Source organism: Motacilla alba, chromosome 2, assembly GCF_015832195.1.
Source record: "Motacilla alba alba isolate MOTALB_02 chromosome 2, Motacilla_alba_V1.0_pri, whole genome shotgun sequence".
NCBI lineage: Eukaryota > Metazoa > Chordata > Aves > Passeriformes > Motacillidae > Motacilla > Motacilla alba.
The window spans coordinates 107,342,950-107,369,812 of record NC_052017.1 but is presented as its reverse complement, the minus strand read 5'-3'; the positions used below and the strand labels follow the sequence as shown (position 1 = coordinate 107,369,812).

General features: G+C 36.8%; 2 long non-coding RNA genes across 3 annotated transcripts; one reads left to right on the top strand and one right to left on the bottom strand.

Moving 5' to 3' along the window:
• Window positions 1-1,385: 1,385 nt before the first annotated feature.
• Window positions 1,386-13,665, bottom strand: LOC119698033. 2 transcript variants are annotated; one of them, XR_005256040.1, is made up of 4 exons: window positions 13,531-13,663; window positions 12,333-12,394; window positions 7,232-7,296; window positions 1,386-1,872 (listed from the first exon to the last, which is right to left on the bottom strand). It is a non-coding gene; the product is annotated as an uncharacterized LOC119698033 (long non-coding RNA). The 2 variants fall into 2 exon arrangements; XR_005256039.1 differs by lacking the exon at window positions 12,333-12,394 and having other exon boundaries at window positions 13,531-13,665.
• On the top strand, window positions 13,523-25,600 carry LOC119698032. Its single transcript, XR_005256038.1, has 4 exons — window positions 13,523-13,552; window positions 13,630-13,764; window positions 14,868-15,179; window positions 24,284-25,600. It is a non-coding gene; the product is annotated as an uncharacterized LOC119698032 (long non-coding RNA).
• The last annotated feature ends 1,263 nt before the right edge of the window (window positions 25,601-26,863 follow it).

Below are 26,863 nucleotides of genomic sequence, written 5' to 3'. Positions count from 1 at the left end.
ATATCTATTATTTTTGCCTATTAATGTTTTCCTGTTGTCTAGAGTGCTTTAGAAAGAGCTGTGAAAACTTGGTGAAATCTATTTGGCAAAGCAAGACAGTCTTTACAGAAAAATTAACAGGGTTTTCCAAGCTCATGAGCCCAAGGGTTGTATCATTTAAATCTTTCTCTTATGCTCAGTGAAAAAAAAGAAATGCCCTTAGAAATTACTTATTTGGCACTCAGCACTAGCCTCCATTTAATTGTTCTTCCCGTTGGCATTGCTGCTTCTCACAAGGAAAAAAAGTCCACTTTTACAAGTTCCTTTAAGGTCCTATTCATATTCTTCCTCCCTTCATTTCTACTGTCCTATTTTTTCTCTTCAACTGTTCTCACCATATTATATTCATAGAAGACACCTTTCTTTTTCAGCCAAGTCCTAGGCACAAACCAGAGATTTGGTGACAGTTGTCACCAATCACAGACATTATCTTGGAAGGTCTGTTGAATCTTTTCCAACCTTAATGATTATCTTATTCTCAAACTTGCAAGGATAACAATTTCTCTCTGTATAAATGTTTGCCCTATGCAAATTTGTGTATTTAAGCTTCCATATGACTGTGCATTTTCAAGACTTCACCATGGACCTAGCAGAACTAGCAGAAAGCCATGGGATTTAGGAATACAAGTTTGCTGAAGTTGACTAGCCAACTCTTATTTGTAGATATTCAAGAAAGATGATTTTTACATTAGCATTTATAGTTTTTCTCTATTATTCAAATTTCTAGAATAGCAGTATTTCTGTCTCAGTAAGGATTTAAGGTCTACCTATAGTCTTTAAATACTCTCTGTGCATAATTTTTTCTTTAGGCCCAGAAAACCTGTTCACATCTGTTGACTAAGTATTTAATGTGAAATGTTTCATCAAAGACGAGTCAGGGTTCAATATTTATAAAATAAAAGGTAGAGTCTGATAGAATGGCATTGATTCTGTCCTATCCAAAGATAGCTGCCAAATTAAAAACAATAAAGTATAAGTTGAGACACACAATGTTTCATTTCTGGTTAGCAAGGGAGAGTAATACATGAGCCACAGCCAGGTCCATCAATCTCATCTGGCCAGAGATGAAACTCCATGTATAACGGCATGTCATGTTGTTTTTGTTTCTTTTTGCTTTGCTTTGTGGCTTTCCCGTAACATTTATCATTACAGTAAAATGAGAAAATGAAAAATGATGTTTGAGTGGTATTCAAAATTATGTATACTGAAAAAAACACAAAACATCACCCTAACAGCAACAGCAACCCCCCCCCCCCCCAATAAATATTTGGCACAGCAAAAAAAGTATGATTTTTTTTCCTTTTGCAAATACGACAATCTAATAACATACTTATTCTGGAGTCCATTCTCTTGAATATCATGTTTGTAGTCAGAGATTTTTCTAAGCACACAGACAGTACAGAAGTGGGGGGCACGAATGTAACCAAGAGCAACCTTTGTAATTCCTAATTTCCAGGTTAGCCAGAGTACCAACTAAAGGTCAGAGCAGCTTCATCTGCAGCTCCTTCTTATGGCATGGAGTATCATTGCCACACTCATTGTGAGGCTGGGAAGTAGAGGAAAACAAGTCCAGTGGCCATAGTAACGTCTTATCCTTGGCTTCAGGCTCCAGCTCCCCAGCTCAGCACCAGAGCAGGTGCTGAAAGTAGACTAACAATTGTGTCCTTCAAGTCATCCCTGTATCCTTCTGATGACTTAGGGATCAGAGATGAGGCTTGTGTAGGGTTTCACCGGAAAAAATCAAGTCTGCTCTTGCTCAGTTATCCATTTGGTTTATGGTGGTGGATGAATGTTAAATATGTTATTTTTTCTTTTCTTGAGACATGAGAATGCCTGTGGGAGGAGAGAAGGCTGTCCATTAGCCAGGTAAGATATCAGTCTGCCAATCTTCCAGGAGTAAAGAAAACGTGCCAGATATGGATACAGAAAAAAACACAACAAACAAACAAACAAACAAACAAACAAACAAACAAAACCCTAAAAAAACTAACACTTTCATCTTCATGTTCCAAAGCTTTAGAAAAGCTGATGTAGTATATGCTGATGCAGATACTCCCTAGGAACTAGGAAAAGTCCTGGTCTTCTATCAGAGTGCATTACAACTTAGCCTGAGGTTTTAAAACCTGTGGACAACAGATATCATTTAAGAGCTAACTTCCAAGTTAAACTTCTGAACTTGCCCAGCTTCTGCTTGGGATTAAACTAACACAAAGCTCTAGCCTGTGAGAGCAAGCAAGTTTAGTTTTTCTATTTCTCTCATGATCAAGAAGACTTTAGCCTTATAATCTTATTTAAAGTGGCGCCCTTGATCAACCATGTGCTTAACGGGATCACTACTCTCTAGATTCCAGATCAAGTAGCACACAACAAATTTACTGCATTGCTTGTCTCTCATGACTAATAGTCTATCCTCTTCAAATGCAGAACACGATCAGGCAAATCAAAAGCACTACCAAAAAAAGAAGATAATGAGTAACCTTCTGTAAAAGCAATATATTTAAATGTAATTCCCAAAGCAATCCTTAAAAAATAAGCACCATAGCTTCATAACCAGTAAATGAAGAAAATCAAGGCAATGAAATCCAGTTTTATAAAGACCTAATTAGGATGGTCAGCAGGGTTGTTTGGCTTACCTCTGGGATTTTTGAGTGTTTTCTGCTTTTATTAAAAGGCCCATAGTGAATATTAAATAGTGAAGAAGAAATATTTTTTTAGGAGAAGGATTCATAGCTTTTTAATACTAAAAACTCCATAAGCTGCTCAGTACTAGAACTTCCAAAGGAGGCTTACCCTATGTTTAGTTTTGCTGTATGTCCTTGAGAGATTATTTGCTCCTAACTATGCAGAAAAAATGAGTAATGTATGAGGGTGGGATTGTTCCTTTTTTATTGTTCCACTCCTCTGTATTAATAGATCTTACTCATGATATCTATATTTTTTAGTGAATCCTTTTGTGAATTTCGCATCCAGTAAATTTTCAACGTGGAATAATACTTCCAGCAAAAAAACGGATTGCTTTTCCTCATAGTGGGAAGAGAAAAAAATTCATAGGAACGGTGGCAGGTTATCCTGGATGATGGAAAGGGTTAGACAATAAATCTCAGCCCATTTTGTAGTTATGGCTTGCTTAAATATGCATATGCATATTACTTTAAAAGATTCTAAATACTTTAAAATAAAGAATGTAAAGGCTGAGTCTAAAATCTGTTGCAGAGTGTCTTTATGACCTTTATGGCATTATTGCCTCAGAATGTGTGAAAGGTGCAAAATGTACATAAACCAGGCAGAGCTACAAAACTCTCAAAAGTTACACCCTGAGGCATGTAGCTCCAACACCACTTGACACAAAGTGTAAAAACAGCCATTTTACAGGAGACCTTATTAACTACATGGAAAGATTTTAAGAGCTACTGTGTGCAAATAACGCTACAATTAGAATACTTGAAGATACATTTTAAAAAAGGTTTAGATACTGAAATATGGAGGAATTACTCTACCAGGGATGCCTAATTGAAATTTCAGGAGGCTTAAAATGGTAGCTTTCCATTTGTCTCAGGAAAGTCAGCTATATACACTTACGTCAGTGTCAGTAGTGCTAACTTCAAGCTTTCAAAATTCATGAATCAGCCTAAAAGAAGTTTTATCATTCGCCTAAAAATCATTAGGTTAAATAAAGGTGAGTGGCTCATCCATTCTTTTCCATCTCTCCCTCTGTAAACTGCCTGGCTCATTTGTTTTCAGGAAGTTTTTTCTTAACTCTGGAGACCAGAAAGTTGTGCATATTTCAAATGAAAACTAGGAAGTCTCTTGGCACACCATTAAGCTTCACACACGGCAACCAGGGAAAAACAATAACTGTAGCCTTTGTGATTATCACAGTTTCTATCTCAATTTTAATATGAGAAGAGTCTGAAAATCTCATGACTCTGAGTGTTAAGTTTGGTATAATGAATAAAGGGCCTTTGGCCCAACACTCCTTTTCCCCTTTTAAAAAATAGTGTCAGGATACTACCTGAATTTTAGAAAGTCCTTCTGAAGTCACAGAGGAATATGTTTCACTTAGAAAATCTGCAGTTACTCTCACTCATTTTTCAGTTTTCATGTAGAAATAGGGAATTATGGTGGATTTTGTGAACATTCCTCAATCTCTTGACTTTTCTCTTATCCACTTTTTTGTCAGCATATTCAGGAAGGGTTAGTGAATTGAGTTCAGTCTAGACATCACAGAAATTGTGACTGCTATAACTAGACAGATAAAGACATAAAAAGCCCAAAGAGTCACCTCTGTTAGCTAGTAAAAAGATTTCTAAAGGTCTGGAATGAGATAAATTTGAGGATAATATATTTGAATAAATGTGTCCTGTCATTAGTAGTTAAAGAAATGTTTCTATCTTTTATCCTGATTATTTAAAAAATAAAAATGAAATTGCAGAGGGAGCATCTGGGGTCTCTCTTCTTGCTGGTTTTACTATTTACCTATGAACAGTACTATATTCCTTCATTAAATGGACTTTGTTGGGAGTTTTCATTCATCATAGACTTGATGTTGAATGGGGCAACTCATTTAGTTCCAGCAGACACCTCTGTGTCTGCTGGAACTAAACGAGTTGGTATTTCATGCCCTGGATTTTGTTAATGAAATTTCCTCCAGGAAAAGGAATAGAAAAGCTTCCAACAATACAGAACAGAACTGATTTGGATGCCCCTTGGGTAAATCCCTATGGGGCACTCTGAGGATTCTGAGAGGTCTGGTTACCCACATCATGAGTATGATCTCAACTATTTTTGAAAGATTGTTGAGATCAAGGAATGTCCCAATGGCCAAAGAAAAGGAGATGTTCTCCCCATATCCATAAAAAGGCCCAAAATGTAATCAAAGGACATCCTGCCCTAACCAGTCAACATCACCTCAGGCCCTGGAGAAAACATCTAACAAGACCTCTTGGAAGCCACTTCTGGATTCATTAAGTAGAGGAAGGTGATTGAGAATATCTAGCAGTAATTAAAGCAGAAGAACCACACCTGACCAACCTGATAACTGTCTTGTATGAATAAATTACTAGATCTGTGAATTAGTGTAAGGCAGCAGATATTGGCTACTTTGGATTTAGGACGGCATTAGACACAGTATCTAATGCAGGACATTATGATCTAGATGAGTGAACTACCAGACAGCTGGATTGTCAACCTCTACAGAGAGCAGTTTGAGGTTGGTACTCTACCTGTAGGCTGATTACAGAGGTGTCTGTATTGGGACTGCTCCTTCCAATCATGATGATTTTTATGGTTGCTACTAAATTTGCTTTCTAGCCAACATTAAACAAAATTTCCTAGGTCAATGGTAATGCTAGTTTTGTTGGAGAAATTGTGGCAAAACTAGAGACTGAATATATCAGAGACACTTTAAATCTAGTGAACTCTCTAAATCTTGATGCCTCAAAATTCAAATGCTTTTTTGATTTTCAAATAAAAACGTGGGTTTGTATCAACCATTTAAAAATAAGTATTTTGTCCAAAATTAGAATAAAACATTTATGTGTCTCAAAGCAAGTTTTACCAGTTTTATGAAAATTAGAAGAATTTTTTATTTGCTAGTCAACTGAAAAAACCAATTATTTACACATATTTCCTGAAGAAATATTTGTTTCAGGCTGTGACTTGGTTTACGTCTTCATTGTTCCAGGAGATTGTAATGGAGTTTATTTTCTATACTGCAGGGAAGTGATATGGTACTGAAAATTGTGTCAATTAGAAGGGGGAGCCAAAGTGTCACCAAAATACCTTGTTCACTTCTTCCTCCTCTGTTACTGTGATAGGTTTGTGTGTGTGGGTGGATGCATAAATAAACAAACAAGAGTGTTTCCTTATTTCTTCCTCTGTCTTTTGTCAGCCTGTTAACTGAGGTATGACAATACCTTCACTTTGAAAAATCAAACACAAATGGATTACTTTGAATTCAAAGTATAACTCCAGTTCCTAGTTCCAGTAATGTATAGTGGAAGTTTCCAGACTGATGATTCTACAGAACAGGACGAATCCTGTCTCTTCATGTTAAACAAAAAGTAATCCTAAAAGTAAATCAGTCTCAAGAAGCTTGTCCCAAGAAACCATGGTCTGAGCAGTTAATATACAAACTATGATTTGAAACTCAGATGAATGGGAGGAGAAGCAGGACAGAAGTCCAGAATTCCCTTTTTTTTTTTTTTTTTTTTTCTGGAAAAAAACTGTAGCAGAGGTGTGACAAAGTGGACGAAGCAATGGAGTCTAATATCTCATTCATTAAAATGTCTAGAAAATTTCAATCACAATCATATTCAGGATGTGTGCCTCTCTCCCAAAGCAGATAATTTTTCCAGTAAAACAAGCACAAAGAAATCATCAGTGGGGCAATTTTATGTTCTCATACAGGAAGTCCCATAGTGAGGCCTTTGCACAAATGGTCCTGAAAAATATCAGTCAAGAGAGAAGAATGATGATCGCCTAAGTGTAATAGTTTTGATGTACCATCTGGAAAAGGAAATTTTGAAAAAAGGAGGAAAAGGACCCTGAAAACTCTTCTTGCCATGATACTTTAAATACAAACTCAATTCTTTCAGAAAGTGTATTCACTTTTAACTTCCATGAGGCTGGTTTCTACTCCCAGAAATGTTTCCTTGACCCCTAACAACCTTATCTGAATCAAGGACAAAAGGCTTTTTTCACAAGTGAAAACTAGAGGAATGACCTCTACAGCAACATCAGCAAGAAACTTAAATGCACATTCAAAGAACAAGTTAAAACCCTAATTGTGAAATTCATGAAGTGGCAACTTTGAGATGCAGATCAATCAAAGGCAGGATTGATACAAGGGCAGGTATAGATTCCTCCATCTTCATTCACTGGACAGTATGTGTAGACTGCATTTTGCTGCAGTTGTTTCTAAGCCCAGGACCCTTATGATTCATTGGCAGAAGATACACTGTGTCAGCTGAAATGGAGTCTTTCTCTGCAGCTAGAAACTGCATCATGTTTCTCTTAGCAGAAATTTCTCCATGCATATCTGACAGGTTATTCTGCAACCATATCCCTAAAAATTTTTAAAAAGGAAAAATTCATGTTTTTCTCTGAGACAGCCACACTCTATTTTCTGGAATATTTAAAGAGTTATTAGAATGCTAGTGAGTTCCTTTGTATTAGCAGCATCTCAAAATACCTTGGCGTAGATTGATCCTTCACTGATTTCTTCTGACTTGTCTGGAAGGCCAAGTGTGTTTCCTGCTGAAGGAAGAATTACAAGAAATTCAGGCCAGCTTTCTAAAACTGCATACAGCAAACACACCCAGGTTATATGTTTAACCCTGTAACTCAGAATAGCAAGCAGGCAGGTGAGAGGCTAAATAAGATTAGGAGATGGCAGCATCAGCTAACCTATTGCAGTGTTGGTGGGAGGTGGAGAGGAAGGGGAACCTGTTCTGTAGCAGCCAAACATATCTCCAGTGTTGTCTGCTCAGTATGCAGATCTTTAAGATTACAAGGTTGAGGGAGGTGTTCTTTATCAGGCTCCTCTTCTAGAGGTGCATGATTTGTGAAGGAACGGCTGCTGAAAAAAAGGAGCACGGACAAACACGCAAATAGGTACTCCTTGTATTCCTCCTCTCTGATTTCTTCTGCTGTGTCACTTGGGAATCATCACCAACTTCTGTATTTTCATGTGGCAAAATCAGAAGCACTGTCAGCTTGGCTTGATGTTAATGGACCACTTACTGTGAGGATCAAAGGTAGTTGTAAGGAGCATATATTTTTACTCATTATTCAAATCTAACCTAGCCTTCATAGTGCCATAGTGATAATATTCTATGAAAGTTTAATAAGTTATAATGAATAAGTGAAATTTATGAAGCATGAATCCGGGATTGTTTTTTGTGACATTCATATTTTCCATTCTACAGTAAATAAATGGCTATTCATTTGGAAGTGTCAGAGATAACTAACAGGAGGTATTTATTTAAGCATCTTCTCATTTTGCACATGTGCAGAGCAATGATTGGTATTTAGTATTTATGAGTCTAGGGATCTCTTACTGTGTTAATGCAGTTGTAGTTCTCATAAATTTGTATCTTTACTACTTAGAACATCTGTATGTTTTGGTGAACATAGTGGTAATGCAATGTGGAAGGCAGTACAGTCCCATTGCTTTATCCTCGAATGAGTGCTGTGATTCTTGTATGGCTTTCAGCAAACCATCCCTCTTCCTCTGTGGTTGGTAATCTGTTTTTACAGTGGTCCCTGGAAGAAAGTTGCCACACTTTATCTGTGTATTTCTCATTGTTCTGACAATATACTCAGAGGTTTTACCCACGTCTTTAGAGCAGCTAGATGAAAACTACACTTCCTTTTTATCAGACCTTGATACTTCTTTATATTAGACAAAATATGTGATAGGAGAGGATAACTAGCAAATAGGATATAACTACTGTCCAAAGATTAGAGTTTGTGACTTCTAGTCTTTGGGTCCAGGCATTATCTTGGTAATTTACACAGAAATATCTTTTTGCATTTCTCAAGGACTCTCAAAAGTTGTGATCGTTCTGGCTGCTACTTGGCTTTCCTGTAAAGACAAACATAAGGAAATATTTTTTTTCTACTGAAAATACGTGACGGTTGTTCCCTTTCTGTTCTGAGAGAGGTGCATGTCACTCTGAAAGAGGAACGTTAGAAGGTGAAAATTGAAGTTTGCTTTTTATTTCATGTAACATCAATTCCATGAATGTTGTCCTTGCAATCTCCCAGGAGTGTCCCTAAGGGTTCAGACTCCTCTTTAAAGGTGGATAATGTTGCCAAGGAACTTTGACATTGCTGATAAATGATTCTACATAAGGGTGAGTCATTGATTTATTGTCTGCGGTGTGAGATTGAAATTTGTAAGAATGGAGTATCTATGGACTTTTATAGACTGTTATTTGTAGCCATAGTTTTCTGCTGGCCACTTCTAAAAGAGTGATAATGTGGAGGGAAAAGGAACAGATAATGTAACATGGAAATTCTTAAGTATTGTGGAGCTGGAAACTGGTGAGACATCATCAGTCACTTGACCTTCAAGTGAGCAATGGAAGTGTTTGTCACATAAAATAAAAGCTCTTTGGGAGAGTTCCAGAAGGGAGATGAGTGGGTCAATTTACTGCTTGGCTCCTGTCTGTCTCTGCTATGTTTCTTCATTCTCCACAGTCTTAATGACACTAGCCAGGCTCAGAGAGGGAGAAGAGTCTTTCTTTCTTGTCTGAAATTGCATATCTAATTCAATGTTAGCCCATTAAATCTGAATTCTGCCTTGGTGATAGCCATTTTATAATCCTCTAATCAAAAATGAGAAAAACTCTGCAATAAGCACACAGTTATTTCCATTGAGCCAGAAAGTCATATTGCCATCATTTATCTTTGTGGTTATGTCTCATTAAGAAAGTTTTATGTTTTTACACTTTTCTTCCTCTTTACTTTTTATTCTATATGGGTGCATGAAGAGAGGTAAAGGGGTACTTTAAAAAAAATATTCAGTTTGTAGGCAATTTGAATCTCATCTAATTAGAACAAATATTTTCCCACAAAAAATGGGATTTAATTGTAAAGTATGAGTGATAACCAAAATGTATTGCAAGTGTTTCTGAAACTGGACTTCCTACAATCAACATTGTAATCCACACATTGTAGTTTACACAATCCACTTAAGTGTTTGCAAGATATTAATTTGGACTTATTTGAAAACATTGACTTAAATCCTTAAGACATTTACAATATTTTGGAAAATTGTTGTCTTTTAATTCTTTCCAGTAGCTAAGCACCTTGGAGCCACTTGCTCACCATCCTCCTGTAGGGAGAAGAATCGATCCGTGGTCTGAAATAAAATGTCTAAAAATTGAAAAAAAGCAAAATATAACAATTATATTAATAATAGTACTAATAATACCAATAATAATAATAATAATAATAATAATAATAATAATAATAATAATAATAATAGTAAAGAAAAGGAGTTAGAGACAGTAATTAAACCCAAGAAAATAAAATTGATACACAATATAATTGGTCACTGCTTGCTGATCAATGGCCAGCCTGTCCCCCAGTAGAAATTGACATCTCCCAACAAAGCTGGCCCAGGTTGTATACTGGCCACAACATTCTGTGGTATGGAATATCCTATTTGCCAGTTCGGGTCAGTTGTCCTGGCCATGGTCCCTCAAAGCTTCTTATACAGTTCTTCCCTAGCTGAGCCTGGGAAACTGAAAAGTCCTGGACTTAGGGTTAGCAACTGCAAAAACATCAGTCTGTTATAAATATTATTCTCATACTGAATCCAAAGCACAGCAGTGTACCAGCTATGAAGAAAAAAAATAGCTCTATACTAGAGGAAACCAGAACGTACACTAAGGAGTTTTACCAGCCACAAGCAATTTACAAACAGAAATATGGATCACATCCATCAAATCAGTTATTATCACTCACACACACCTAATAAGAGTAATGATAATATGATAATGTGTTTTCAAGTGTGTTCATGTTTCGGAAGCGGATTCTTCTGCCTTTAACTTTTTCTTCTATACAATTGTCTTTAGTAATGAGATTATTGGAAGGAGCTAAAAGCATTCCTCTCCTCTCCTCTCCTCTCCTCTCCTCTCCTCTCCTCTCCTCTCCTCTCCTCTCCTCTCCTCTCCTCTCCTCTCCTCTCCTCTCCTCTCCTCTCCTCTCCTCTCCTCTCCTCTCCTCTCCTCTCCTCTCCTCTCCTCTCCTCTCCTCTCCTCTCCTCTCCTCTCCTCTCCTCTCCTGTCCAGAATACAGGGAAAAGATCTTTGGAGAATGCATTTCCCAAGAGTAGAACAAAAAAGTAAAGACAAGGGATGGATCCTGAACCAACTTCCATTATTATTACATAACTAAGTGAATGTACCTTACTTTAAAAAAAAAAAGGAAATATAGAATGGAATATCAGTAATACCTGTCCTTACAAATTCCTCTTCTGACCACTAAAGCATGTCAGTGTACATTCTGAGTTCATAAACACTTTTCCCATAGGTGTTTTTTGGTGTGGTTCCACAGAGATGGTTTACAGTGTCAGGACATGCATGCCTGTCCTGCGCATGGCTTGTAGACATATCTGACATGGAAAAGTATCCTTGCCATCTAGAATGCCGGGAAGTGTCCTTGACTCCCATGAAACTAATTTCCCAACGAGTTAATTACTGGAGTAAGAATTTCTCAAGACAGTTATTGTACCAATGCACATGCAGGAATAAGAGGTTTTTTTGGAGAAAGAGCAGAATGAAGGCAAAAAGAAGCTGAAGGAAGAAAAATGAAGCATGTAAATGAAAACATTTCTTTCAGCTATGGATTATTCCTACTTTTTCTTGGTGTAGCATCACATCAAGTGCTAACCAAAGCTGCAAAATACTACATATTCCTGGTCTCCTACTAAGATTAGATATTCCTAGTTTCAAAAAAAAAGCTAAATGAAACTGAGTAAAGTACTGTATTTCAATTACAGCTCTCCAATAATGAGTATCTGGTGTTATCTACTCAGCTGTACAGCTTGTCCAGCCTAAGAGTTCTGTAGTGTGATTTATAGACATGTCAAAATACTGAGTAAGCTTAACAGGTATGCTCTAGTTACCTTGCAGCACAACAGAAGCATAATACTTGCTTACTCTAGTTTTGCCAATCCCTTCCTAAATACTTTGCATTATCAGATATGGGTAGATGCAAATTTAATTGAAAAGGAGGTGCTGAATAGCTGCTACCACCTAATGGGCCAGTGCAGACAGAGTTCTTTTGCATTTCTGTCTGCATAAATAGGTGAAGATAAAGGTTTTGACATCCTAAGGAGCATGCACATTGGTTCTGTTGAGCAGGTATGAGCTCTGACTGTTGTTCTTCAGCATCTCTGGTATATCAGCATGCTCTATTGCAGGACCACAAAGAACCTGACACCTGCTGGGTAATGTCAGTGTCCGTGTTTCTCTGCAGAAACACCCATGTGCCATAATCCAGGAGCTCAGGGGGGCCGCCTCAAGCAATTGGTTCTATGCCTCTGACTGGACAGTTAAATTCCTAGAAATCATAGATGAAAGCAGTGAATTGGTAGCAATATTGTGGGCAGAGAAAAGCTGCAGGACACCAAGCAAAAGCTGTGCTCATTTCTAGTCTATAATTTATCTTGCTTATTTCCATGTGATATCAAAGGTGGTATTCAGATAGTTTTAACAGATAATTAAGGAAATGGCCTAAGTGTACCAGAACCTGATGTAGTGTCAAGCAAATTGCCTTACCAGTCATTATTTTTGCATCCTTTGCCATCTTCTTCCATGCAGTGCTGGAACATTTATTTCCACTGAGAAATGCAATTTTACTATAATCAAAATAATGTACTTGTCCACTTTGGTGCTCAAAGCAATTGGGAAGAAAGCCTAAAACTTCATTATTTCTTTGATTCATTTGAATAAAGTCAAAAAGCGTTATTTTAATGAAGTGGAAATATGCTTTCTGACTTGGATTTTGGTTTGAATATTGTAGGGAAATGTGTGGCTTCAGTAGGTGTGCTGCATCAAATGTTAAGTGCATTACCATATTTTACATAAGGATATAGAGAGTTGCTTGAAAAACTTGATAGGACAATTTTCTGTTGTTTAAGGCACTCAAAATCAAATGCTTCCCAAAGAAATATTCTTGATGCCACCAAGGATTCTTTTCAGAAAATTTGCAATGATGTTGTAATGTTTCATTTTTACATATCTGCATTGAGGCATTTGACAGTGCTCATTTACAAATCATGCATCTGATTCTTACTGGTTTTTGTATCCTTAATAATACAGTAGCATTTCTTAAACTGTGTTAAAAATAAAACATCCAAAGTGAGTGAACATTATGTTTAGTTATGAGTTTTTTCAGGTTCTGTTCAGAACAAAAAAAATACTCATATTAGGACCTTTTTAATATTTTTTTACTGTGTTCTGTTCTTTTTTCTGTCTCACTGAATAAAAATAACAGATACTATTGAAATGAAAATAATTCATCATTGCTAAATTAAGGATTTTAATAAAAATAAATGTCCCATTTCAGTTTTCAGAAAGTTTTTCTCTTTGCAAGAAGGTTTTTTTTGGTTTTTTATGGGTTTTCTTATTTATCTGTGATGGTAACATCTTTTTTAGTTTCTATGTCCATATTTTCTGTGAAAAGAGAATTCAATTTTTTGACCAGCATAGTAACAGCTGGTAGTATATGCTGGACATATGCTTTGTAGATACATAAAAATAACATTTTTCATTTGTTACCATTTTATTGTTTTGTCCCAAATAACATGTTGCCATGTCAACATACTGTCAGGTCCAATGGCTACAACTGGTTGCAGCATAACACACAATACATGAGGACAAGGTGTAGAAGAAGAGATTAAAATCTGCGTTATTCTGTTTTGAGGCAGCTACCCACATGCTGTTATTTCTGGTAACAAATGTCAGAAGCGCTTACCGCCCAGCCGGCTCAGAGATTGGTGGGTGCTCCTTGTTCTCTGTGACTGAAACTAATTTGGGATCATTGTCTGTTTTCACAATCCCCCTTTCATTTCAGAAGGACAACAAAAAATGTCTGCATTCGGTGGGTGCCTCCTTCTCTGGAGTGCAGGTGGTGGGACCAGGCTATTCTAGGGGAGCTGCCCATACGCCCTCCCACGAGGAAGTCTGCCAGAGCTGCACAAAGCACCTTGTGAGTGACTTGGGAAGAAATCTTTCTGGAATAACTTTAAGCACTGCTTGCCTTCCTTAATTTTGTATAGAAAGCTCATGCTTTCTCACATACCTTTCCTAGCACTGAAAACTAAAGCAAACCTGCTTTGCAATTTAAAACATTCTAACCTCTCAAGCCACAGCTAAAGTCACAAATTTTCTGCATTCTCTGACCTGGCCTGCAATATATTCCACGGTTTGTCTTGCTTTTGGGGGTGCATTTAAATAATTTCCTAGTCAGAGTAACCTATTCTAATCATCTATCATTATTATTTTGGCCCACATAATTCATTCAAAGGAAAAGAGCTCCCTCATCCTTAGTTCCTAGGAAACCTTTTCTGGTAATTCATATTGACAGCAGTGAGTTGTGACATTTATCGGTGAGGTGAAGCTGACCAGCTGCAGGGCTCCTGACTGATTTACTCAGCCAACAAGCTGCTCACGATTCCAGCCAAGTATTGACTTTTCTTTCCCTTCCCTCCCCTCTAGTTAGAAAGAAAATACAGAGGCATTTTTTATCACTACATTTTTTTACCAGTCATATTGAAAGCGAAAATATGGACCACCAACTATATCTTCCCTCTAAAATTTAATTTCTTAATGCAAAAGGATTTTAATATGTTTCAAGGAAAGAAAATTAACATTGAATCTAAAGAAATTGAAATGTAAAATAAACAAGCAGATTTGATATAACATTATTGGAATCACTTACTTCAATAGCAATGAGCTTCAGTCTCATAAGGAACCTGCCTGCAATCAAATGACCTTTGTGATAAAAAAGCTAAAAATTCAAGCTTAGCTCACTTTCACTCTTCAAGTTCAAAAGCAAAAGTGAAATGTTCTGCAAGTATTCTAGGATTTTGTATTTTTCAGGCTTAGATACCTATAGAAATCAAGGATAGAGAATTTTCTGTATTTCTCTCACTTTTCAAGTCCCTTCTTTTTGGACTAACATGCCTGAGCCACAATCGAGCTTAAGGAAAGCATGAGTATTTCTAGAACTGACATTTTCAAGCACCAGTGAATTACTGAATCACTCATTCTTGGCACTGATACATTATATCCATAATTGTTCTGCTTGAGGAGGTGACATTTCCAGAAATGGCAGTTCAGCGTGACAAAGGACACAACACTGCTGGGAAGATAAGTGAAAGGTGACAAGACCATGCAGCTGCCAAGGAACAGGATCTCTTTGGTAACCTCACGTCAGCACTAGATGTAACCAAGTTCAAGTGTTGTAATCTTGATGGAGATTCAAGTCAACCTCCATTGCTAATGCTCGCATCTGATTTCTGTGATATGGACTGCATGGAATTAACCCAAAAGCTGTTACTGAAGCCTTTAAACCTGATGAAAGTCATCCAGAGTGACTGCTGAGAACAGCATAGGGAACAGGTGGGTAAAACAGGTGAGAAAAAAGGGAGCGCAAAGTGGCTCAGAAAAGAACAGTCAGAAGGGGGCTGCTGATGGATCAAGAAGAAAAGTTGCCACCATTATGACAAGAACTGTGGGACAGATCAAGTTGTCACTGGCACAAATGCTCTCACTTTGGTGATGACTGAAATTAAAATATAATTTACTGAAACTTCAATGTTTGTGCTAGAACTATTAAACCAGTTATTGCACTAGGGATCACTATACTCAAAGTAATCCCAAAAGTTAATCCATAGTTATTAGGCATGTGCAACTCTGTATGTTGCACATACCATCCTGATTGTTACATGAACCCGTAGAAACTAAAAGACATATGTACCTACAGCCAGCCATTCTTTCCTGTGTAAAGACATAATGTATTATGATGCCCATACATACAATGCAGCTATGTTTGAAAAAAGTGTGTATTTCTACAGATGCACTTGGGAAAAGAGCACATTTTCAATCTGTCCTTAGAGCAAGTTCTTTAACAAGAAAATATATTAAGTTGCCTGTGTTTGAAGTGCTGTGGCTTCTTCAAATGTAGCTGTGAAAAACGCCTTTTGTCATTCCTCCCCAGTGCATTATGTTGTGACAAGACAGTCATGTTACATAACATGATGGGGCTGATACCAAATAGCATGTGAAAGGTTTGATCTCTTCCCCATTTAGTACGAATACCCTGAGCTGTGAGTGGCTGGACTTTGGAGGGTCTTTTTTTCCTCTTTAAAGAGAAGGAACAAAGGAACACTGTGTTTGAAAGTCCTTTCATAAGATCTGCCATCAGAAATTTTGCTAATATTTTCTTTACATCTACTAGCTGAAAACCATCTTCATCTTTAAAATATGCACATTGTTTCTGGATCCCTCTTTCCACTGTCTTATCAAGAGCATATTTTTAATAGGGCCTATAAAATAGGCTTTGAGAAACTTAAGCACCTAATCCTGTAGGGCTCATGGCAACACATGGTGAGGTGCATTCTGCTCTGTCAGTGACCTACTGGCTTGACCCATTTACTTCTTAGTGCTGACAGCAGCAGAGGAGAAGGAGGAAGGAGGGCACTGAGAAGTCACTAGGAGAAGGAGGGACCAGCAGGGACGTAGGAGGCTGAAAAGGGGGGGGTTCTTTCCATCTACCACCATGTATTTTTGAAACTGTTGCCATTTCAGACTCGCTGAATCCAGTGTGTTGAGAAAGTTGCAACTTTTCAGAAGTATACTGAGGAATTATTTCCCCTGCTATATATTAAACCACTACAATGTAATCCAAAAACAGTGTAATCCAACTGCTCCTAATAGAGTTATCCAGGGATAGCATTGGCCCATCAGTGTAATTGCTGTGGGTTAAGTAGCCTCAGAAACCATGTTAACTGGAGATTTACTGTGTAACAAACAGGTTTTTTGCAAAGAAGAGTTTGAAAAATTAAAGAGACTAGTCCTTCAGTTGAAGACTTTCAACCAATAAACCCAACCCCTCTGTCCTTCTGAAAAATAAACCATTTCTGCGTTTTGCTGACCTGCCTGAAACTGTTTTCATACTCAGAGGTCAGCAGAAGCAGCTGGGACAATACTGTAGAAGAAGAAAGAAAACAGTGGACATTAAAAAATACAAGACAAAAATTCATGAAACTTTATAGTCATATCATATTTGTATTTAATAAGTGTATAAACAATGTTTTCTTGATGAATGATATTGCACAGTATAGTGATAGTACTTGCAAAACTCTCCCTGGAACTCTCCCAGGCATAATCCAAACCATGACAATGCCTTTGATTACATGTTATACCATCAGTGACACACATTTTCAGTCACAGACTTCAACATGAGCAAATAGCAAACACAGCTTTTAAAAAGTAATCATCAGAGGGAAAATGAAATAACTCCAAACATTCAACCTAATGTCAAATATATCAGTATGTCAACTTCCTAACACGATTGTTTCTAAAACGAGAGATTGTGAACTGACAAGTTAATAGATATGTGCTTTCATTATTACATTTTCCACAACTCCAGAAAGTGAGGTCATGTTTACTTTTGCTATCACCAAAACTCAGGAGACAGACTACAGGATGATATCAAGGCCCTAAAATATGCTGTTGTAGGAAGACTGGGATTATTTTCCTGGATCAATCCATGATCTCTTCTAGAGCTATGTCCTGCTCCTGATAAAACTCAAGATTTTATGAATCACAAGACTGTTAAGAGACATAATAGTCTACATTTCCAAGTGTTTCAGTGAGACAACATTTATAAATTCTATTTTATTTATTCTAATTGTTCTAGGGAAAGGGTCTTTTTAACACACTGTTAAAATTCGATTTTACAATTATTAGAAAGATGCTTTTGCCTGAATTAAGGGGCAAACAAGACTATATGCTGAAATCAATAGTATGGATTTTATTTAACAATTAACGTGAGGTAGAGAGAGAGACAGAAACAAATAGAAAAAAGAGAGCAGGGAAAGAAATAGAGTGTCAGAGAGTAAGATTAAGAGAAAAAAATCCACCACCCTTTGGTCCAGATGGCATCCTGTTGGTCCTCTTCTGGTCTTCTCAGTGGCAGGGATCCCAAGGTCACTCAAAACTCACGATTTATACATTTTAGCAAACAAAGGTATCACTGCTCACCAGCTAACAGTTCTCTTATCCTATCATTTAAATGAATCCCTCCTTCCAATGCTAATCAGTCCCATGCTCAATCTTCCTCTTTTGAGTTGGGCCTCAAATCTTCAGTCAGTGGGCTAATTTTCAGCACAGCTGCGGAGCTGCCTTTCCTTGTGGGTACATTCTTCTCCTCCAGTCTTGTCTAATTGTCCTAAAACCCAAGATAATTGGAAAATAGTACCACCTTTATCTTATGTCAAGCCAAGGTGCTTAACTCACATCCAAATTTACGGAATCCAGGAGGCATTTTCAGGGAGGGGGTAGGCAGAGGGAGCAGATCAGCAGTTGTTTCTTTGCACTGTTTGCTGCAGTGGGCAAAGTCCTTCTTTGATCTTAACAGCATTTGGGGCAATTAAATCTCTTACACATGTGCTAACAACTCTTCAGATTTTCAACAGTGTGTTTGCATAGTGCAACATCTCATTTATTGCTCAGCTGTAATACCCCCACTGTACTCCTCCAGCAGTGCTGCTTATACCTCACTTCTACCTCAGTTTACTGGTTATTCAAATAATGATGAATGCATATGTCTGCTTTAAAGACAGGCTATCCAAAAAATGTAAGCCTCTACTCTCTTTTAGTATTCTGGGAATAGCACATTTAGCCGTCTGGTACAACCCTTTTCAAAAATTCTTCAACCTTATGTAACTCTTATTCCCAGACTGAAGACTAGGAGCCAATACTGGCCCTGTCTCCATGGCTTTCCAGTCTTTTGAGAATTTAGTCTATTTGTTAAGGCTCTAAAAATCCATTAGTCATTCATTATCCAAGTAATATAAAGTACCTGAACACTGAAATCAAACTAAGAATTAATGGTAATCATGACATATAAGCATTTTCTACACAGCACAGAAACAGAAAGAGTGCAAGTTTATAAGTTGTGTTTGTTAAGTATGTAAATTTTGTAAAATCATGCATATTCTCTGTGTGTGTTGGCTCATCCAGTAAATAGAAAAATTCCCCTTTTGGACAGTGACAAATGAAAAGCTGCTTCTGGTGAAGAGAAACTGGAAAGCACCAAAATTGTTTGTAGATTCAAATGATCTACAGGTTCAAACAGGCTTGAGTCCCTAATCTCTTGGTTGAAGATTAACTAAAGGCCAATTGTGTGCATATTTGGAAGCTGTGTATTTATTCAGAATATTAACTGAGTCTTAAGACAGGAAGAATAAAGAGTGCCTTCACTCAAAGATAATAAACCTCAGCTGTTCAATATTCATATCACTTAACAAAATTAGAATTATATAGCAGAGCCTTGACTGATTGTGAAGTGAATGAATTACATGGTCAAAATGGAATTCCAAAGCAGGACACTGGAGAGAATGACTGAGTTAGAGTGTAAATATTACAAAGAGAAACAATTACATGGCAGTGTCTCCCAGACATTATACTTTATGACTTTGATTCAATTAAAATAATTTCAGAGCATTCTAAGTGCAAAGAAGAGCACTCAAAGCCAGTAAAGCTATGAAAATTGGCTTCACAGATGGCTGGTTTGTTCTATAAGAAAGCAGCAGGTCTACTGGAAACTTTCAAAATATCCTCCTGACAAGTCAAAATTTGAAGAGTTGATATCAAGGTGAGGAGGACAATCATACAAATTAGTTCCAGGAAAATGGCTTGGGAAAAGAGTTACCTCATTAAAACCACTTTTTTTTGTCGTAGACTCAACAAATTAGTTCTTCTGCAGAAAACACTCGCATTTTGCAGCTATGTCTTCTAGGGATAGAGTCATCCATATCTTCCTACTATGTAAATATATCACATTTAAGATACTGAAGACCATATTCTGGCCACGTGTTTATGCAGATAAAAAAGTAAATAAAGATGAGTCCTCTGAGATTACAACCTACTTTGGAGACTGAACAAATACTCTGCTGAAAATTTTGCAAAGGTAAACTTGCATCATGATGGGATTTCTATTCTCCCTCTCTTCCCAGTTTGTTACATTTATTTTTGCTTACCTTCCCACTTATAAGAGATGTGCCCTTGAATTATCATCTAAGTTTATGTTACTGTTCTTTTGGACTTTCCAGGAGGTTTATCAGTAACCAAAGGCAAACTATAATTGCAAGGTTTGTACCATCAATGTCTAAATATTCAGGTTGCATAAAGAAAAGATTCTTATGTCTGTAAGTGTACTTTTCACATTGTTATAGAAGACATCCCAAATATCACACTTACCTACCATGATGCCAGAAGACCACTGTGTCACTCAGTTGCTCACACCTCACTTTAACTATTGAATCAGGTGCAAGGCAGGTTGCCATTTATAGTGTTTAATATGTTTCCTGTAAATGTGCAGGAAATATTTGTTTGAAGTTCTGAAGGAAGCAGTACTGATGTTCACAGAGATGCAACAAACTACTTGATGAAAGAAATCATTTTCAAGAAAGAGTCCTATGGGAGAAACAGAGCCTGTTTATTTACACAAAGATCAAAGCAACTTTCATATGAATTGATGCTAAATATTTAGTACTTGAATGACTAGTAAAGAACCCTCTAAACATCTGAAGGAAAGAATAAAAATGGGAGATCCTGATATATAAATATATACATAGGGTCTCTTGGCAAAATCTTTTCTTATTATTTGCATTACAGTACTGTCTAGGGTCCAACTTGAAATCAGACCTACTCTGTCATACTGTATGTAAATACTTAGGAAAATACAGTCTTTTTTCTGACAAGCTTACCATGAAAGCAGGCAAAGTTCAGGAAGGAAGACAAATTCTGATTCAATTTGTGTGAATTTCCCTTATAACTTAAAAAAAATGTACATCAAATAAAATTAAATAAAATTGCCATTTAATTACTCCAAACAATGGAAATTTATTAATGTGCATGTTAGGAAAACTAAATACAAAGAAAAGACCCCATATACTAACTGCTCCTGACAAAAACTTTCCTTAGAAACTTTTGGTTTTCTACCTAAATTCTCATTTTCTTCATCATCCAAATCAAGTTTAATTACAAAAATCATAGTCAGAGCTGAGTTTTCCTTACACAACTACAGGGGATATTCAGACACAGACAGCTCAAGCACAAAAATTAGATGAAAGACAAGTAGCACAGGAATAGACACCCACGCACCAAAGAAAACCATCTCTATAGGTTGTCAGCAGCCTCAACCTTACCCAGAATAGATGTCTTTAGCTGGCAGAAATCTCAGTCTCCCTCCTTAAAGGTGAATCCTGAGGTTTCAGGAGGAACTGTGCCAAAACTGATGAATATATCTGAGAGCCAGAATTTCTGCAGTTAGGCAGTGAGCAGGCTACAAAATAGGTCAGTGGCACATATTTCTCATAGATCACCACCTTCTTTCCAGCCTCTAGCTGCAGATCCCTAACCCTTCAAGACCTTCCTCTAGAAATCAGCACAGTACTAACGCACATCTGTGACTCTGGGACCATGGTTAATCTGGAGCTAGGCTAAATTCACACTTCCTCAAATCAGAAAAGCTTTGTCCTCCTATGTGTAATGTACTACTTTCCATTGTATGGTCCTGAATAGTCCTCATTTCTGCAATACTTTTCCTAATAGCACATTAAGTGTGTTGTCACCTGTGGCTTGTTCTCTCTCTTGTTCTTACTACTTTCAATATAAAATAACAGATAAAGAGTTGGAAGAGTAGGGTTGTTGGCTGCAAACAGCAAATAAAGTGAAAAATTGACAGCAACCTGTAACAGACATTTATGAAAAAAGCCTTTTCTGTTTTTTATTTTTTCACATACTCAAAGAAGATTCTTCAAGCTACAGTCACTGGTACAGTGTTCATTACTCTTTCCTTCTCCTCAAAGAGGAATTATGGTTTTTTAAATTTAAATAGTGAAGATTTTTCTCTCAGTGTGAAGGTTTATAATAAGCATGCTATTATATAAATTAGACTACCTCAAACAAACAAAAAAGGACCATTGCTTTAAACTCCTAACAATGGGAAACCAGTAAAAAAATTAGAACATAATCTACCATGTACTAAACCTTGTGGACAATTTCAGGCACTGAACTATATTGATCCCAGGAGAATTGACTCCCTTCTTTTCAGTGTCTAATGGAGGTCTTGTGCTCCTTGGTTCCAGCAGCTACAGACTTGTGAAGTATCTGCATTAATTCTCTGTGTGACCTTAGATGGGCTCATTTGCCTGTCATGGCACAGCTGGTCCCTGTTGGATACTTGACCGCTTAAGTCTAAAAAAGTCTGGGCCCTGAAGTTTTGTCCAGCCTCCTTGCCATGGGCAGAAACACAAAGAATTTTCCATATCTTCCCGTGAGAGCTCAGAACCATTGATATAAATGTCAGACATTGATGTTATTGTCAGAAAGATTTCCTTGAAATTATTCCATTTTTCCTCTTTTCAATTTCATCTTATTTTGTTGGATAACAGTGCACTTTCTGTAACCTAGGATTTTTTTTAATCAGAAGCCCAGCAACAAATATTAGAGCTGCTTGGAACCTTTCAAAATTCACCTTTTTTTTTGGTTTTTAATAGGAGTTAATTGATACCAAAATGTTTCACAAAATTGTATAGATTTCAACATCAGTTTTGATGGCATGCTTTTCAAGGTCATGGATGAAATCTGTGGCAACCCTAAAAGGCATATATAGACAGGAAGAAATATTAGAAAACTAATATTTTCACTACAAAAATGCATGTACATTTTTGGAAGAATAGTTATTATTATCCATGTTTTAAACCCAAATTACAATATCTGTTAACTGATACAATAAAACCATATTGTCAGTTCTCAGTCAACCATTATATGCATATATTAGGAGAGTGTAATTATGTCTTCAATTTGTTTTTCATCAGAAATACATATCTAACAGGATACATTCTAATGGTCTGTCTCCTCTGGGTTTGATACAATTAAATATTTTCATTAATGATCTAAAAGGAACAGAGAGCAGGCTTATTAAGTTAACAGATACCATTTCCTGGGAGGGACCAAAAGAATGTTAGAGGACAAGGACAGAATTCAAGATGATCTTAAAAATTCAGAGATATGGACAGAAAACATTACAGGATTTAGTAGGAGTAAAAGCAAGATCCCATACTTAGTCATGATTAATTCACTATATAAATACAGGATGAGGAATAATAGTCTATAGACAGTTCTATGAAAAAATAAATGAAGGATTGTAAAGGGTCACAAAGTGAACATGAGTCAACAGTGTCATGCTGTTGAAAAAAAGCAAATGCCTCAGAATCTGTACAGCAGGATGTATAAGAAAGACTGTGACTGGAAGGAAATGTGAAGTAATCCCTCTGCTTTGTTCAATGTTTTATTCAATGCTATGACCTTAGACAGAATATTGTGTCTAGTCCTGGGCAGTATACTTCAATAAACTCATAGATCAATGCAGAGAGTCTAGCAAAAAAAAAAAAAAAAAAAGATCAGAGGTTTAAAAATATGGCCTATGGGTAAAGACTAAAGGAAATGAGTAGTTTTATTCAGAGTAGAGAAGACCAAAGAGTGGCATTTGCTTTAAATAACAGTTAAACAAACAAAAGGATGAGATGATTTCTTGAAGTTCTTTTCTCGTCCTAGAGTTTCATGATTCCTGACTGCTGAAGTAAATAGAACTATAGTTTTGTGGAGCAGAGACACCAGCCAGAAATACATAATACCTCCAAAATAAAACTAGAAGTAGCTTTAAATTTCTCAAACTCTTATTATAGGAACTTGGAGAGAGAAAAGATAGTAGCTGCATCAGAAAAATACATCATTGTTAAGTAGCAGCAAAGAGTCTGTGTAATTCACTGGATAAGAACTTAAGGTCTATTTGTACCCTGCCATCTCTAACTTATTCCCACTCCAAAATTCATAGAATTAATCATAGAATGGTTTTGGTTGGAAAGGACCTTAAAGAAACAGTTCACAAATGTGTTCCACCTCCCTGCCATGGACAGGGACACCTTTCACTAGACCAAGTTGTCCAGAGCTCCATCCAACCAGGCATTGAACACATCCAGGGATGGGACATCCACCACTTCCCCACCATTGCAAAAATGTCTTCGGATTTTCATAATCATTTTGCAATCAAACTAAAAGTAATTCAAGGTATAGCTTCTATTCAAGTATAATAGTAAAAGAGATATATTAGATAGTACAGGAATTTAAATATCTATGTCTGTAAAATAACCACTTTGGAGCTTTTTTTTGTATGCATAAAATCAGAAGTAAATATTAGGTCCTCTAAAAAAAGTTTTGAGTGACTATGTGCTGTACTTCTCAATGCAGATATCTTTATAAAATCCTTAAATCAGCTCTTTGTTATACTCCCCAACTGGAAAAAGTGAACTGGTGAGGAAGTTTCAGAATTAAGTAATGGGAAATGTGGTGGTAAAAATCACTGCAAAATGAGCAGCTTACACAATATAGGTCCTGAATACAGTTAATTCTTACTTCTACTGTGAATACAGGTTCTGTGAATCCCAAAGGAAACAATATTCATCTTTTCATCCTGGAGGAAGGAGCTGCCTAAAAGGAAGACTGCTGAGAACACAAAGCACTGACACAATGTTTGAGATGTTCTATAGAAGCAACATACAGAGATTGCACCATTCATCAAGCTGCATATATTGCTCCTTTGCAAACAGTTTTTTCCCCCTGTTTTTTTTTTTTTTTCTCAGCTGCCAAAGTGGTAAGGAAAATCATTTAGTTCGTCATGTGAGTCCCCTGTGAAGGTACTGAGCTGGACAGTACTTGCTAAGACTTCCAGACAAAAGAGGACAATACAGACAACTCAGCAGGGAGAGCATAAAACTAGAAAATCTTGGAAGTTGTGGTTGCTTGTCTCCTCACTCAAGGAGCTACAATGAACTGAAAAAGTTGTACCCCGAAAATTCCCTGAAATCTTTCCTGTTTGGTCTCAATGGTGCCATTGAGACCAAACTGAAAAGATATGGGGCTGTCTAAATAGGAAAACAATTCCCTAGTTCAGAAAAAAAAAAAGGTACTGGACACCAAAAACTTTGTGACTTGATAAATGGAACATGACACTAGGTAGCAATAACAAGAAAAGAGTTTTCACTTTAGAAAAAAAAATCTTATCAGCCACCCACCATGCGCTATAATTTAAAAGCTTTTGAGCAAAAAAGCACTGCTTTACTGCTAAAAGGTTTAAAATGCTGCAGTATGTAGACCAAAAAGTCTTGATTAGCTGTGGCAGATGAGTCAGCAGAGAAACAGTTCACAATGCAGTGCAGCCCTTACATTTTGACATGTATTGTTAAGGGCTCCCCAAAGTCATTCCAAAGAGGCAAAGTAAGAAGGAAAAAAGAAAAAAAAAATTGAAAAATAAAAAGAAAAAAGAAGAAAAGGAAATTTTGGCATAATGAATTCAACCTTGAAAATAACATAAAGGAAAGGATATGAAAATGGAGGGCATAGCATTCTTCATCAACATAGATTTTGTGGAGATTTTGGAATTAGCATACAAAATTTAGTCTTTCCTGTCACAGGGGATTCCCCAACATGTCTATGTATTGGATTGTCCTGGCACACTCCAGGCAGAAACTTACTTTTGCAGCCAGGGAAGCAGTGTTTTAATATTATGTGCTACAACACAAGCTCTTTTCTATTTTTGAGAGAAAGAAAATGTTACATAAATACAGTAACAGATGTGCAGTAGTGCTGGATGACTACACATTGTGCATCTATATGTGACTCTACTATCTAAAAATCTAAAGAAACAAAAATAATTTGATTGAAGGCCTGGATAAAACATATCCCAGTAACAAGCTGGTCCTGCAACACTCATGTACAGTTAGCTATTTCTTTCAGAACATGATGAAGTTGAGCTCCCAGAGCAGAAGTCAAGAAGGGAAAAAGGAAGACATAAAAAAGAGGTTCTGACAGTTCCAGATCCCAAGATATTTCTAGCAGGAGTCAAAATTCTGTCATTAATATTCCAGGTTTTTACAGGACTGAATTCCATGAGCATCACAGACTATCATATGAGATTACAGTCTGGCTTAGAAGTGAGATGATTTTCTTTAATCTCTCAAGGTCTGAAGAGTTCTTGTTAAATGTGAGAATGCAGAAGTTCTTTTGCATTATTTAGCATGGCTGCATGATGGGAAACATTTTACAGTGTCCTCTTGTTGGAATTGCTACGCTTCCCAGTGCAGCAACCAGCTATAGAAGTGACTTGGATCAGGATATTGCAAGAAAGAGTTGCAGAACAAAAGCAGCAGCTCATTGCCAAGAAAAAGTTAAATGACAAGTCCACCCTCCTATTGGGGCTATAAACTCAAGGGCTTAGGTAGCAGCCCCACTTTCTCCTTAGACAGGGATACATAATGGACTCACAGCTGCAGCAACATGGGGAAAAAATAATATGACAGCAAAGCTTTTCTCCCTGCCTTGATAATACCAGCAACAGCCTCTGTCTCTCCACACTGAGCTGTATATGCCTAAATTTTGAAAGATTACCTTCTTTTTTCTTTGTATCCTGAGCTTGAACTGAACAAATAAGTTATAAATAATTAACACTCAAGCCTATTTAAATTTCAAAGGTAGTGGAAGTCTTCCTCTCTAATTTTCTAGATTGGTACACACTGTTTTGATTCCAAAATGTTTGTTAAATCAGCAGAGGTGGAGTTTTTTCCCTGTACTTTTTGGAATGTGATCAAAGTCTAAGAAGGTATTAGGATGAGGAAGCAGTTTCCAGAAGCATAATTTTAACCACTGTGGGTTAAATCACACTCTTTTTCTAGTATAAGAATCCTCTCTTTCAGTTGTTGCTAATACAGTTCAAAACTGACTTAAGAATATAAATAGAAATACTGATGGATTTCACAGTTTACTGTTAAATTCCTATCATTCTTTCACATCATGAGAGGTTTCTAACCACACTGTTAAATTTTATACAGTTCTTTACACATTATTATTTTCACTAGGCTTATATTTTACTGTCTTATAACTGTACTGCATCTAAAGAGAGAACCATAGGGAGACAAGTAGATAAAAAGTGCAGATGGTGCAAAGAAAAATCTTTC